This window comes from Tenrec ecaudatus, chromosome 9, assembly GCF_050624435.1.
Source record: "Tenrec ecaudatus isolate mTenEca1 chromosome 9, mTenEca1.hap1, whole genome shotgun sequence".
NCBI lineage: Eukaryota > Metazoa > Chordata > Mammalia > Afrosoricida > Tenrecidae > Tenrec > Tenrec ecaudatus.
Window position 1 is genome coordinate 56,161,160 of NC_134538.1, and position 15,683 is coordinate 56,176,842.

Sequence of the window (15,683 nt, forward strand, 5' to 3'; positions counted from 1 at the left end):
CACCTTAAATAACTTTATTATATATTAATAATGATTATATTCATTAACAATGTATAATTTTGCTTTAATCATTTTGACCAAGCTGTCTGCTCTAAGATTTTATGTTACCACTTAACTTCACCATTATACATAATAGTAATACAGTATCAAGATTCTCAACATTGTACTTAATATTGTTTACCTATTTTCCACACTTTTCCTTAGGTTATGCTGAATGTGCATGTTTGATTAGATCACTGGTTATTCATGACAGATGTTAGAAAAGGAGTTACTGAAGGAGGACTACGAATCCCAGTACTAAGATAAAAAAGAGACTTTGATAAAGAGCTATATATGTTATTGATGCTTTTCTTGTTGAACAAAGTTCTATGTAGGAATAACGGAAGAGTCCCTTGTTGCCATGTAAGAACAGAGTACTGCCATCAGGAATGAAATGTCTGGGTAAAGTAGAAAGAGGAGGCTTTGCAACTAGGTTGTAGGGAGAAAACAGAAACAAAAAACTAAAGAAAAATTACTTGATGGAATAATTATGAAAATTTAACGAGGAGGAAGGAGGCAGTGCAGGATAAACTCAGATTCCATACTCTTGCTGAGTCAGACACAAAGCAGCAAGGTAGAGACTGGTAGTACTTAGATTGGAGAAGTCTTGTGGGTGATTACATAATTTTCTCAAATCTCTGATGAATCAATGAATATACAATGTAAACTGAAGAATCAGAACTAGGTCCAACTTGGAAAAGTTGCAGGTATATAGACTGGGTCCATTTTCACTCCACCAGTGCAGGGTTTCAGTATACACTTATACAGTGAGGTTGAGTGAAGCAGTTAAGATGATTTTGCATTGATGGAATTTATGTTATAACAAAAAAAACTTTGCATAGATTGTTGAATGTAATATTGTTCATTTTCACCTAAAACCATAATAAAATGTCTTTTTCATACTTACCTAGCAGGGGAGATACCATGGTCACGAGGGTGGTTTTCCCAGGGCGAGGCTTATCCATTGCATTCCGGATGTGCTGACCCCTGCGATTTCCCCAAATGTGGGAAACTCAACTGCATAATTTGTGGTAGTGGGGGACTGCGTTCGCGCTCTCCCCTGAATAAAAAAAAATTAATAAAATGTCTTTTTCTTTAAAGAAGATAATACTGTAGAGAAAATTTCAGATTAAGCATGGGAATTTGGCTATTTGTTCCCAAAACTGTGAAGCTTAGAATGTTTCATATATTGACTCTTTATGATATTGGGTTCTATAGAGGCAGATAGTTCAAGTATATAAGTTTCTGATCAGAACATGGAAAAAGATTTCACCTCAGGATGATGAAGCCCACAAATATGGGAAGAAGGATTTAGAACGTAGGTCAGAGAGCGAGAACATTAGCCAAGATAAGGCTGAGATCAAAGTAGCACATGTTCCCTTCTTTCTCAAGGGACAGAACAATAAGTGTCAGCGTGTCGATGTCCCTCTAAATGTTCTACTCTCTCTACTTCTCTCTCGATCATGCAGTGCAGGCCCTTGGCACCAGAACCTCTCAAGTCAGAAGAATTCCCCATTTTCCCCTCAACCTTTTCCCCATCCTATGGGGCCAGGAAGGAATATCATTTATACATAAGAGTAACAGTACTTCTTCACTGCTTTATTTACAAAGAAAAAGGGTTAACTTCCTCAGGAACATTTCTCATAAAGACAAGATTGCTTTTTAATTACCCCCCCCCCAAAGAACAGTTAACACAAATTATGACTTAATCTCAAGAATACGCAAAATTTAGAAATGATTCCATCTTGGACAATAGCCTAGAGAGGGAGCAGAATTTGGTGGACTGGCACAATTCACTCCTTCTATGGCGTCCGACTGGCTCCATGTGTGGATACTTCATGTTATGTTGCAGGTCAGCATTCCTGGTCACTGAAATGAGCCCATGGTGCAGGTTCATTTTCTCAGAAGAGAATCATGGGATGATGGCTAATCACATGGCCACGAACAAAGAATTGTCTGGAGGCTCAAGTACTAGTACCCTAGGACACACAGAACAGGAATTTTGGAGAAATCATGGGTTGCTTTCAGTTGAATCAACTTAGAGAGGAAAATGGTGTCAAAGCCTCTCTTTACAAACTGAGAAAATGTCAACATACTGCAATCTGAAGCAGGGTGGTCTAAAACTGCAGGTAAGCTTTATTTATGCATTTATATTTTAACGCCTTGGCTTTAATTGCCCTATTTAAGACATGAGATGGTGAATTGATTACTAAGAAATATATATCATTTTGAGCTCTAAAAACAGTCCTGAATCATGAGAGGAAGGAAGAGAAAAGTGAGAAATTCAACGCTGCCGCTTTAAAACTCTGCTGGAGTTTTTAGGAGACTGCCATAGCTAAAAATTAAAGCATGTGGATAAGAGATGTGATAATCTTTAACAAAATAAAAGTAGAAATTCCACAAAATTAATTTCATTGCGCTGTGTTTTTTCATTGAAATAAAATTCCCCTTGCATAGTATTCTAATCAAAATGACACTAGGGATCTGAAATGAAACCATCAGACTGTAGTCAGTTTATTTATCTAACCAGGAAACCAGCCCCACGTTCAACCAACTTCGTTTCATTTTTATATCTTGCTATGTCATGTCACATATCAGAGATAAAATTGAAATTAAATTATCTGTAACAACATCACTTTTAAAGTATTTACTTAAAATGCTAGTGTTTTTCTCTGATACTTTATGAACTCAAAAATACAATATGGTAATTTTCACTCATATATGATGCAAAATTCAAAATTTTAAATGTTCTAGATATTTAATCAGCAAATAATGACACCAAAAATGAGTTTGGTTGCTAACTTGTGAAAAAGTAATAGGTACGGGTTTTAAGAGTTAACAATTTCAAACCAAGATGTATCATTAATTTTATCAAGCCATTATCTTAAGCATAAATGTTTGCATCAAACAACTAAGAACACGGTATGAAGAACATGGTGTGGAGTCATTCCTTTATCATTTACTCTGCTTATTCGTGTAAGCGCTGGTGAAAATACTGTCTCCAGGCCTGCTTGTTGGTAAATCCCAGAGGAAGACTCACTTTTGCTAGGGCATGCTTTAAATGCTACAGCTTCTCATAACAGTGGCCCACGTTGTCCTCATTCCTATAATATCAACTCTAGGGTGTGTGTGTGTGTGTGTGTGTGTGTGTGTGTGTGTGTGTGTGTGTGTGTGTGTGATGTATGTGTGATGTGTTCGTGACCTTATTCCAGCCTTTACATACGGAAATATCAAATATTCACCACAGACATATTCTTGATCACTTCTATCTGGAGATGCCTCTTCCCATCAAATAATCTCTAAAAATACCTGCTATTCATACTCTCTCTTCATGTTTAAACTTATATTGTCTCTAATCGTAGAATTATGAGCTCTAGCATTAAGTGCAGCATCCTGTATCCCCGTGGTCAATGCAATGTCATTTATTTCTGATTGGAGTAGGACTTGAGAAGGGTTTTCCTAAGGGCTTGACATCCTCATTGTAAAGTAACTGTGGTGTGGAACCTATTACAGAAGTCCCTGGTCTGGAGTAGCCTAGGGATGCCAGGCTTTAGATGCCATCTAAAGAACTCACACTTGGACTTCAATGGACTAGAACATTCTCCTCCTGCTTCTTTGCATTTGGAAACATTGAAGGGTGTTTTTAGAACTACAGTATTGCCAGGCACAGTAGTGTCACAGGGGGGAGATACAGTTTGCATTATTCCGGAAACCCTCATCCAGCTCACCTAGCATTTCCAGAGGTCTGGGAAATCTCAGGTAACAAAGTGAGCAGACAGGGCACCAGGAGGACATGCGAGTATGTGTTCAAGTATTTTACATCCCCAAGCCTTGCATGTGTCACTGTCATTCGGAAAGCTAAGAAAAAAAGCTATGAAAAGGAAGGAAAACATCAAGGAAACTTGATGACTTAATAATGATAGCAAAAATCTTGATAGCCAAAACTGGAAAGGGGAGAGGAGAAATAAAAGATACGTTACTCCTTCTTAGATTTAGCATGCAAACACATGAGACAATGAAAAAGGTGGTGTGCTAAAAGAGGAGGCAGGAAGCTTCACAGATGGCCCTCCCTGACCCAGCCTCCTGCTGTTAGCATGGGCATGGAATGGCTTCCCCTTAAACGTGGCTGAACGAAGGCACTCATTTCTAGTGTATAGAGTCCATCGGGACTTTTAAACTGTCATTTTTATGATTCTACCACTCTTGCAAAAATCAGTACCGAGGGCCATCTCTGATCTTTTCTGGCTTCCCTGTTGCCACGAGGCAGGTGTCTTTCTTTACCCTATTCGGACACCAATGCCTCTGGAGTTTCGATTTTCTGCTGAGTTCTAGATTGTCACACAGAACTCAGGCAAAAATCACAATTATGAAGTTTTTAAGAGAAAATAAGTTACCACAAGCCAGGGTCAGTAAACATTAGTGATTAGTTGCCCGAGGAGTGTTATTTAAAGGAAAGAAAAGAAATATTGAGTTCAAAATTACTGACAAGATCCTAGAAGAGGATTGGTATACAAACGTTCCTAAGAAAAATGATATGAAGTTAGCTTTAGAGAAATAGAACATCAAGTGTCCCTGAAACACAAATTGCAACTTTTGAGGATGATGTTCAGTATAAGTTATGAATACCAAAACAGAAAATTGAAAGAGATATAATTTGAGAATTATAAGCAGAAGATATTAATCCAGTACATATCAATCAATAAGAAAAAACGGTGCATAGAAAGAAATATCATACTGGAGATACTAGCGTGTATATTTTAGATAACAAAAAAATCATCATATGATATGTAAATGACTAAAAGTCACAAAAAGAACACTGTCAGTTATCAGGAGTATCAAAGGCAAAATAAAACTCAAACTATTTTATTTTAAAACTTATCACCATCAGGAGAATTTTAAGTCTATTGTTTTTAATAATGATTAAAACTATCCCAACACTTATAAAATCTTAAGACTATATCAATCACTTAATTAAATCAGGCAATTGCCTTATGATTAAATGCACTAATTTTATTTCTTATTTCTGTTAGCTACCATCAAGTGGACTCCAATTGATGACAACCTGATGTACAATGAAAGGAAGCATTACTGGCTCTAGCCTATCTTCATGATTGTTGAATGCCAGTCTCTTTTGTTAAGCACACTGTGTATTTTCAGTATTTTCTAACCTAAATCCTGTATTATAAGAGATAATATTCTATTGTGATCCATTGAGTCACATCATTTGATTTAGGGAATATACTGCCTGGATATTTTTCCTACTCACTTTTAGTCTGTTTTTTTCTACTGAAACCTGCCTAACACTAGTAACCGGTCTGGTATTTTAAAGATCGTAATAAAACTTCCAGCATCACAGCAAGACATAAGTTGTTACAGTAAAATAATCAGACAAATGGACGGTGGCATTATAATTAAATGTAAGTTCTATAAAAATAGAAGTACAAGAGAAAAATGTGTTAGTGCTAATATTTCTCCAACTACAAAATCTATCTTTGAAATGTGTCTTAGAACTTTCTACTGCAGGCTTTCTCATATTTGCTTTCATTTTATTACTGTTATTTTACTTATAAGAGCCACAATGGATCACGCAATTCAAATTCAAATGTCACAGATAAATTGTTCTGCATAACCCAGGTAAAAGGCACTTACGGAGGGTGGAAGTTTGCAATCTTTAAGGATGTGGGAAAAAGCTAAGCAGCTGAAGCCATTTATTCTAGATGAGAGATGAAAAGAAAAACCTTATGAGGTATTTGCCGGTAAACATTTCCTGAGAAAGTAGATCCTGGTTTAGGCTAACTTCTTTTGTTTTATTCCACTGCCCAAAGATGTTCTCTGTAGCTATCCATAATATAAATTCCTAATATTGTACTGGGTTTTGAATTTTGAGATTCAGGCTTATGATTTAAAAAATAAATGGTCTATTTTTGATGTTGGAAAGAAAGCTGCTTGGTCAAGCAAGATTTCAAATAAAATCATATAAACTTCTTTGGAACTAACTGTGTGTGAAAGGGTTAATGAAAATAATGATAAATACACCACATGATTCAGAAGAAACGTGTAACATGACAAGAATTCTCATGTTCAAAGGGAACCTAATTAAAAAACAACAGGAACCTATACCGTTGAGAAAGTGTGACACAAGTCAAAAAGCATTGCTGTAAACTCAGAAGATTTTACTTCAAAAAATCCAATGTGGAACTGTTTTTCTCAACATATCTTCCATCTAGACTTGTACACTCCTATTGTGGCATCTCTCTAACAACCCCTCCTCTCCCCCTTCCACCCCAAAGGATTAGGTATCAACCTTGGCCAGACTAGTACTGGCTCCTTGAATGACACGAATTCTGTTCCCTGAAGTGTTCTTGGAATCTGGGGTACAACACGAAATCTGAATGGAGCCAGAGTAGGGCTTTAGAGTTGGGATTTTCCAATGAAATTCTTAGAGGACAGCCCCTGCTACCATCAAAGAATGAAGATGCATATTATTCTGACGGAAAAAAAACACAACAAATTCTTTGGCACTTGTCTGACCCATGTCCTATCAATTCAGTCTCTATTTATCTTACATTTTCTTATTAATATGCCCTCATAATATCTCTGTGTCTTTTGATAAATCTATTTAGAGGATGTCTTTTAAATTCTGTAAAAACAGATGGTACTGTCTTCTGAGCAGACTGTACTGCTTTCCATCTAACTGGCCCAGCGAATCCTAATGGAATCAAAAGTTATGATTGGACCTTGTGCTTAAAAGATGCAAATTAGACTACGATAAGTGTATCTAATCAGAACAAACTTATTATAGAAATATTTCTAATAAGTAATGAATATTAGTGTTGTCTTTTAATTGGACTTATATGTTAAAAATAATACATAAGATCACAACTAGAATAAAGTATATTTATATTAAAGTTTGGTAGGAAATGCATCACAGAAAAAAATCATATTTGTCCCTGTCATGGAGTCAATGACAACTCATAACCCCCTGTGGGTTGCCGAGACTGGGAATGTTTACGGGGATAGAAAGCCCAGTCTTTTTTCCATGGAGCTGCTGATGGTTTTTAACTCCTGATCAGGAGGATCACAGCCCAATGCCTAACCACTACACCACCAGGGCTTCATTAAAAAAAGGAAAAAAAAGTACATACAGTAAATAAAAATGTATACATTTTTGGGAAAAAAACACTATAGCATTTCAGAATCTTTGATAAAAAGATGAATGACAAACTGGAAAATATGTTTTATATGTGATAATCAATAAATTAACAAACCAACATTAGTATAAATTACTAAAAATAACACACAGGCTCTAATGGATCAAGGAAAGAACTACATATTGAAAAGCAACATATAAAATAAAAATATGAGTCATTAATAACCATATGAAAATCCAATATCACTAATAATCAAATGCTTAGATTTATACTATGCACAATACCCCTCAAGAAATCTGTATCTTAATATACATACATTCACTTTTTGGTCAAGAAGGATCTCAGACTGTGAAGCTTTATAGGGGTAAAGCTTTTTGTCTCTCAGAATGACTGGCAGGTTTGAAATGTCAACCTCTTGGTTTGCATAGTCTGCCACATCACCAAAGTGACTTTAAATATCTTTAGTAAGGTACTAAAACCTCAGTATAAATAAAACAAAATAAAATTATTTATGTATTTTGCCACTGATTTCACCAAGAGTTTCCTGTGGGGAAATAAGTGAAACACCCAAGCAGAAGGAAATATTCCCTTGTGTGTGTACGTGAAAATGTTTCTTTATCCATTATTCTGCTGATGGGCATTTAGGTTGTTTCCATTTTCCTACTATTATGGATAGTGCTCAATGAACAGGGGTGTGCCTGTTCATGCTATCACTCCACTTTAGGTTGGCTACCTGGAAGAGGAATTGCTAGATTGTATGGAATTTCTATTTCCCATTGTAAAACAATAATGAAGCCACCAAGGAACCCATAGCACGAAAAACATTAAGCTCAGTGGAATTATTCCATCACAAAGACAAATATTGTATGAGACTATGGCTATAAAGAAGATGAAAAAGAAAACCAAACCAAACAAGCAATAACAAAACAAACAAACAAATACCATAACAATCTTACATACCAAAGGTAAGAGATTTAGAAGGTCACCAAGAGTATAGGGGAAGTAAGGGCGGGACAATGAAACAATAGGCTAGAGGGTTGATATGTATTAATTTCAGTGAAGAAGATAGAAATTAACAGGAGGGACAAGAGATTTCAACCTGGCTGGTAGGATAAGCTATTGGAGGATTTGATAAGTATTGTAAAATCTTCAATAAAAAATTGATTAACTGAGATGTAAACCCCCCAAATAATTCACAATAAAAAGTTGTTATTGAAGAAAAAACAGAAATGGGTATTTAAAGAAATCTAAACACACGCATGTAAGTATGAAAAAAATATTTATGGGGAAATAGATCTATGTACATATATTTATAGGTTTACTATTAAGGTAGCAGATGGACATTGGGCCTCTACTCAAGTACTCCCCCAATTCAAGAACACTTTGTTCTGTTTAACTGGCATTCCATGATGCTCACCTACCCGACATGATCACTGAAGACAAAGTAGGTATATAAGCAAATGTGAAGAAAGCTGATGGTGCCCGACTGAGTTCTTAAAGGCTTGAAGGTAAACAAGTGGTCATCTAGCCGAGAAGCAACAAAGCCCACATGGAAGAAGCACACCAGCCTGTGTGATCACGAGGTATCCATGGGATCAGGTACCAGGCATCAAAGAGCAAAAACTCATATCATTGTGACTGAGGGGAAGTGCAGAGTGGAGACCCAAAGCCCATCTGTGGGTTACTGGATATCCCCTTACAGAAGGGTCTCAGGGAGGAGACAAGCCAGTCAGGGTGCAGTATAGTACCGATAAAACATACAACTTGCCTTTAGATTTTTAATGCTTCTCCCCCACCCACTATCATAATCCCATGTCTACCTTACAAATCTGGCTAAAGAATGTACACTGGTACAGACAAGAGCTGGAAACACAGGAAATCGAGGACAGATAAATCCCTCAGAACCAATAATGAGATTAGTAGTGATACCTGTAGTGTAAGGAAGGTGGGGGGAGAAATGGGGAACTGATCACAATGATCTACATATAACCCCCTCCCTGTGGGATGGATAACAGAAAAGTGGATGACTGGAGACATTGGTTAGTGCAAGACATGAAAAAATAATAATAATTTATAAATTATCAAGGGTTTGTGATGGAGCGATGGAAATAATGAGGCGCTGATACCAGGGGCTCAAGTAGAACACAATTTCTTTGAGAATGATAATAACAAATGTACAAATGTGCTTGACACAATGGATGTATGTATGGATTGTGATAAGAGTTGTATGAGCCCCCAGCAAAATGATTTAATGAAAAAACAAATAAATATCCATTGTGGAATATTTGCTATAAAAAAGCATTGAACAGGGTGTCTAGGGCTTAGCTAACATCTGGTATGCCCATACCGTAAGCTATTTGCAGTTATTTCAAACTAAGACTGCATTTCACTTCAGGCACAAGAGCAAGATGAGTTCTGTAAAACTACTCACAAGTGAAACTTACAGAAATATTAATGAACACAGTTATTTTTTTCTGGGACCCATCTAAGGGCATACCACAAATAAAGACACATTTATTTTTAAAATCTTCAAACACTCAGCGACAACTGAGTCTATTGTATTTGTATCCAACTCATACTTTCCCCCATCCCAGGTCAGTAAGCTATAAACTACACCCTACCCTTGTACATGCACAAACAAGCTCTAACAACGTCTACACCATCCATGGAGTACAAGCAGAGGTTGCACATTACTAAAAGGGCACAGATATTGCTAAAATAATAAGTCTCTCTTTTCACAAGTAAACAAATAAAAACAGTAAATTTCACAAAAGGAGGTGGAGTCTCCAGAAATGTCATTTCAAATGACCAATGATCAACAAAAAAATTATGAGAGATGCAAAGAATAACTCATGCATTAGAAAGGAAGGCAGGAAACAGAACCTGATTTTGAATGTTAAGATGTTAAATTTGATAAAGAGTTTAAGGTTACCAGGATTAATATTTTCAGAGAGGTAAAGCATCCCAAATTAATTTTACTGAGATCCACAGTCAACATTCATGCAAGTAGCTGTAAATAACTTAATGTCCTGAGCAAATTTGTTCCAAAGGAAAGTTTTAAAAGTTGAAACAGCACATATGTTCCTTTGGTATTAAAATGAACATGGCACTAGCTGGGTCTTTTCAATGGTCTCATATGCATGTAAAAGCTGGACAATGAATAAGGAAGACAGAAGAAAAACGGATGTGTTTGAATGATGGTCTTTGAGAAAAAATATTGAATGTACAATGGACTAAAAAGAGAAAAGACACATCTGTCTGAGGGAAGGGCAGCTGGAACACTCCTTAGGAGCAAGATAGCAAAACTGTATCCCATGTGCATTGGGCATATGTACAGGGGAGACCAGTCCATGGAACTATACATCATGCTTAGGAAAGCAAAGGTCAGAAAAAATGACTTTGAAGGATATTAATAAAAATATGGAAAGTCTTTTAAAAGATTCAAATGTAATTCTTATAAAGAATAGTCTGAGGGAAAAACGGAGGGTCAACAGTGGAGCTGAGTGAGCTTGAAAACTACATCAATAAATATTATCCGATATGAAAATAATCAGAAAAATGAATAGAGTTTTATGGCAGATTGAGACATAACCAACATATGAATAATGACAGTATCAGGATAGGAGACATAAATGGAACAGAAACATTATTTCAAACAAATTAACAGGTGAAAATTTATCAAATTTATTGAAAATTATTCATCTACACATCATAAAATTCAATAAAATCCAAGTAGGATAAGGCTCACAAATGACTATGTCAGAGTTAAAATGAAAACAAGGACCAAAAGAAAAATGTCATCTGTCGCAAGGCAAACTCAATGAAACATCAGAAACATTGACGGCTAGAACGCAGAGGAATAATAATTTGCAGAGTACGGAAAGAAAAACAAACAAAACAAAAGTAAAATCCTGACCACCAAGAATTCAGTAGTCTACAAAGTTTTGATAAAAAATGAGGAAAGAATAAAGATATTTCAGTATTCAATAATAATCAAACAGAAAATTTTAATTTGTTGCTAGCAGAGCTGCCTTATCAGGAATAATAAAGAAATGTTCTCATGCTGAAGGTAAATAATGGCAGGTGGTGAGATAGGGACTCTCCTCCAGTGCCGCTGGTTGTGTAGGTACAAAAGCAATCTGGCAATATTTAAAACAAATGGAAACTGAGTTACCTTACAGCCCAGGAATCCCTCTACTGGGCATATAGCCAGAAGAGGAAATATAGACCATGAAATATAGACCAGGAAATATAGAAGAGGAAATATAGACCAGTCATCTGTGCTCCAATGTTTATGGCAGCACAATTCCCAATCACAAAGAATTTGAAGCAACCTAAATTTCCATCGATACATGAGGGGATTAGAAAATTCTGGCACATACACACAATGGGATACTACGTATCACTAAAAAGCACTGATGATCGCATGAAGCTCACCATATCATGGGAAGAAATTATGCTAAGCGAAGTTAGCCAATCCCCAAAGGTCAAGTACCACAAGAGTCCACTGAGGTAAGTCTGATCAGCAGAGTAGGAATAGAAGAAAGCCACTTATGTCACACTGTACAGGTTGAAGTGCAGGCAATCGGACCGGGGACAGACAAACCCAAAGATGTCCATGTCACTCCAACACAAATAAGGGGGGAAGGGTGGTGGGAAGAGGATGGCACTAGGGGAACAGGGCACTAGTCCACCCGGGGGATGGTATTGTTTATGTGGAGACATAACTCCCTGAAATGGGAGTGTGAGTGCCGACCCCACAAAGTGCTCCAAACCTCGAGGGCAACGTAGCCACGTGGAGCAAGCAAGTCATGAACAGAGAGGTCTACAGTGCTGGCCGCAATCAGTCAACCTGACACCCTTAGAAATACGTGCTACAGAAGACAACACAACCGACAAGCTGGGGAGAGGGGCAGACCCGCCACACCGACACGGAAGCAAACCAAGAAGGAAAACGAGAGTGAGGGCTAGACCCCATATTGGCACGCCACGCTCTAAAGACTTTGTTCCTGCGTGGAGCTGCTGAGGCACAGAGAGGACTGTAGGGCCGACAACAGCCCGAGACGTGATGCCCCCTTGCTGAAGCATACCACTACAGAGGACAACACTGGGGACACACGGAGGGGAGTGAGTCTGGTCCGAAACATCCCAAATCCCCCACACTCCCCACCATGGGGCAAACCAAGGCAGGAACATAAAGATCAACAACAGGGGAAAAGCCAAGTCACAAAGCCCCCAGGAGCCCCCAAAATAGCCTTCAGGCTAGGAGGGGCAGTCCTCAGAATCAGGGAGAAGATAGTTATAAAAGGCAGCAGATAGACCTGGAATTATGTATGCTTTTAAGGGTTACTTTGCTTTTTGTTTCTCTTTTTATTCAATCTTTTGTTTCCTTTTTGTTTGTTTCCATGATTGTTGTTTTGCCTACCTATATAAGATAGGCATGCGAAGCAAGCCTGAGGAGAAAGCAACTGGACCGACAGTTCCTGAGGGACTTGTGGGGAGGAGGAGATGGGGGAAGGGAGCGATGAGCAAACGCTGTAGACAGTGGAATAACTAGAGAATGAAAATCACCCATGAGGAGGGCATAGAGATCCTGGAGGTGTTGGAGTAACAGCTGAGAGGGATTAGAGGCAGAAGATGGGCGAGCATGATGATGCATCCGGAGGAAGAAGAGAGATCTAGGAAGCAGAACGATGGATAGAGGTATAAATATAAGTGTGTACATGTGTAAATATATTAATGCATAAAAATAGAGGTATTGGCCTATGTACATGTATTTATATGTCAATACACTGAGGAAGTAGTTGACTTTGGGCCTCTGCTCAAGCCCTCCCTAAACACAAGAACAATTTGTTCTAACAGCTTGGCATTCTGTCATGCTCACCCTCATGACACAATCACAAAAGACAAAATGGGTGTATAAGAAAATGTAGTGAAGAAAGATGATGGTGTCTGGTTATCAAAAGATATAGTAACTGGTACAGATAAGAGCTCAGGATACATGGAGTCCAGGTCAGATAAACCCCTCAGGAAGAGAAATAGGGGTAGTGATACCAGGAGGGTAGCAGGAAGGAGGGGAACCCAATCCCAATGATCGATGCACCATATGTGCCACCACCAGTGGGACAAACAACATAAATGTGGGTGGAGGGAGACAGCAGTCAGTGCATGATATGAGAATTATAAAAATGTATAATTTATCAAGGGGGTCATAAGGGTGAGGGAGGAAGGAGGGAAAAAAGAAGCACTGATACCAAAGGCTCAAATTGAAAATAAATGTTTAGAAATGATAATGGTACCATATGGACAGATATGCTTGATGTATGGACTGCTATAAGAGCTTTAAGGGCCCTCAATAAAATGATCTTTTAAAAAATTATATAATTGGGATTTGAATATGAATTGTGCTGTATTTCAAGATTGCTTGGGTAATGTGAAATTTCCACAACATTAAATCTCGCCATCTATGAACACAGGGTATTGTTCCAGTTGTGTATACCTCTCTGCATTTCTTATCTTCGTGCTATGCAGTCTTCTTTGTACAGGTCTTTGTTTCTTTAGTTGGGTTCTTTCTAAGCATTCATCTATTTGTGGCGATTGTAAATGGTATTGTGTTCTTGATGTCTTTGTCACAACTATCCTAATAAATAAAGAACACAATAGATTTCTGCTTGTTAATACTATACCCTGCTACTTCACCAAGTCTCTAAATTGTTACTTATCCCTCTTTTATGTCATATTTAGGAGTTTCTACATATAAATTCAGATCATTTTCAAATAGTGAGAGTTTCACTTCTTCTTTGCCCATTTATTGATTCTCTCCATTTCCCTTTTTTGTGGCCTGGCCAAGACTTTTAATAAGACTGGTGATGGAAGCATTCTTACATTGGGTGAAATGTTTGAAGTTTGTCCCCAGTAGTGCTAGTCATTGGTTTTCCATATTTGGTCTATATTATGTTGGTGAATTTACATTCTATTTTCATTATGTTGAGGTTTTATCCGTTTGGGTTTTTTTTTAAATATAAGAACCCCTATGCGATCCTTATGCACAACAGAAGGAAACACTACCCAGTCCTGCTCCATCCTCACAATTAATGTTTTATATATTGTCAAATGACATTTTTGCACCTAATGATACATTCATGTGGTTCTTATTCTTGGTCCATATCTTAAACCATACATTATCTCTAAACAAAGACAACAAGGAAGTTATACTTGGGCTTATTATCATGACAAAATTAACATAAGTACAAACAAAAATACACTATCCAATTTACATTTTATATTTCATAAGTGAACAAAATTACTCAAATATGTCTCATCTCACAAACAGAATGACACAATTGATTACCGTATATACTCAAGTCTAAGCTTAGGTTTTCAGCACATTTTTTATGCAGTTTTGTGTTAAAATTAGGTGCCTTGGTGGATATTCGGGTTGACTTCTACTGGAGTATATTCTGTGTCTTTGTAAAATGAAATAATACTCAGCTGATAAAGAGAATAATGTACTGATGTGTACTATACCATGAGTGAACCCTGAAAATATTATCTTAAGTGAGGAAGTCAATCACAAAGAGCAGATATTATATAATTTCATTTATGAGCAATATCCAGAACAGGCAAATCTTTAGAGATATAAATTATATCTTTTGTTCGCACCTGAGTATTGAAGGCACTGGAGGGGTTACTTTAAGGTAATGAAAATACTCTACATTAGATTATGGTGATGATTGCACACCTTTGCGATTATGCTAAATACCATTGATGTTCACATCTTAATTGGTTTATTATGTAGTATGTGCATTATATTTTAATAAAATTTGCATTTGAGGAACACAATGCCTGACTGAAAACATGCACAAATACACCTCTCTATAACAACCAGTTAAAAATAGGAAGGAAGAACGGGACAGTCTCAAATCTCCAAGCATAGCTTTAAAGTTGAGCGAATCAAAATCCTCACTTCACAAAAGTTGATAGACTGAACAGGGGGAAGGGAGAAGGGAACCAAGCTGGAATCACCAAGGACTTTCCCTTCTGCTCCCAGCTCTTGGTCAGCCACACTCTTGGGTACCCCATGACACCAATGATCAGTTCAGGGAGCATACTTCACAGGACCAGCATCCGGGCCGCTGTTCAGCTTCCTCCCTATAACCATAGACCAGGACTTTCTAGCCACCAGCCCTTTCCTGAAGCACCAGCAAAGACTAAAGCATGGCTCTGTACAGCAGGCCCCATAAAGCCAAGTCTCAACTGCTCTAGGTGCACACTTTCCCCCATGCCACTGTGGCTTGATCAGCTAAGTTCTAATGTTCCTGGGCTGAGGAAAGAATCTACCCCAAACATATCCTATTTTTCACTCTTTTCTTTCCTCTAATTCATAGCTCCCCACTGGCCCTAGGCCCTCAGGAGAAGGCTCCAACCACACCTCTGACCTGTGGAATTGGAGCCAGTTTGGATTTGGACTTGCCCACTTCTACAACCATGTGA

General features: G+C 37.6%; 1 non-coding gene across 1 annotated transcript; it reads left to right on the forward strand.

The window, feature by feature from the left end:
* Positions 1–938: 938 nt before the first annotated feature.
* On the forward strand, positions 939–1,102 carry LOC142457556 (U1 spliceosomal RNA). Its single transcript, XR_012786270.1, has one exon. It is a non-coding gene; the product is annotated as a U1 spliceosomal RNA (small nuclear RNA).
* Positions 1,103–15,683: the final 14,581 nt, after the last annotated feature.